The sequence below is a fragment of the Sinocyclocheilus rhinocerous genome, unplaced genomic scaffold, assembly GCF_001515625.1.
Source record: "Sinocyclocheilus rhinocerous isolate Xijiao unplaced genomic scaffold, SAMN03320098_v1.1 scaffold31792, whole genome shotgun sequence".
Taxonomy (NCBI): Eukaryota; Metazoa; Chordata; class Actinopteri; order Cypriniformes; family Cyprinidae; genus Sinocyclocheilus; species Sinocyclocheilus rhinocerous.
Genome location: NW_015668728.1, coordinates 1 through 856, shown reverse-complemented (window position 1 = coordinate 856; position 856 = coordinate 1). Strand labels below are relative to the sequence as shown.

Here is an 856-nt window from a genome sequence, read left to right as displayed (position 1 = left end):
CGAAAGATCTTCTGCAAATCGCAGACCCTGACTTTTCAGGTACTCTGATTTTTTCGCCGCTTTCCACAGAGAATCAAGAATCCCCCTTGATGTAAACTGCATAATTATCCCTCTGGGTTTGTCAACGTTGGACAGCTCCTTTCCTTTCCTTCTGACCCAAACGATGCACTGTGTCAGTGAGATTGGGGAGTCTGGTCTTCTCTGTAGGCAGGACCGATTGACATATGCTAATAACTTCTTGTCGCACATCTTGTTTGTCCGCCTCAGGTACCCCGAATAAACGAAGATTCCATCTTCGTGAATAGCTCTCCAACTCTGCCACACGCGATTCAACTGAATCCAGGGGCGCCTCGTCATTACAGATACGTTTCTCAAGGACTGCAGATTTCTCCTTAATGTCCTTTATCTCAGCACATGCAAAGTCAATAGTTTTCTTGAGCCCCTCGATTCGCAGAGTATTATCAGAGATCAGTTTCTCCAACGCATCAGATCTAGAGTTAATGAGCTGCGAGAGTTGTTGAACTATGTCAGAAGTCTCCATCGCAGCAGCTGAGGTGGGCGAATGCAACGATTTACCTTTCTTTGGTGCAGGTGATTTGCTGGGAGTGATGGGCAGAGGGGGAAACTCTTCGTCAGCCGATATATAATCATGAAAGTTTTCCTCCAGAAAGTTTACGGTTGGCCTATCTGACATGACTGTTGTCCTAGACTTCGATTTTGTCTGATTTCTATCCCTTTTCCGATCTGTAGTTGCCATTTAGTCACACAAATTATGTTTAAGAGGTGGCAGCCAACCCCATTTAACTATAGATGTAATATTTAAGTGGTCGCTTTATATCAAATAACAATTTATATC

At 43.9% G+C, this 856-nt stretch overlaps 1 pseudogene; it reads right to left on the bottom strand.

Annotated features, from left to right (window-relative positions):
* Nucleotides 1-3: 3 nt before the first annotated feature.
* LOC107734062 (uncharacterized) lies at nt 4-694 on the bottom strand (annotated as a pseudogene).
* Between the last annotated feature and the right edge of the window lie 162 nt (nt 695-856).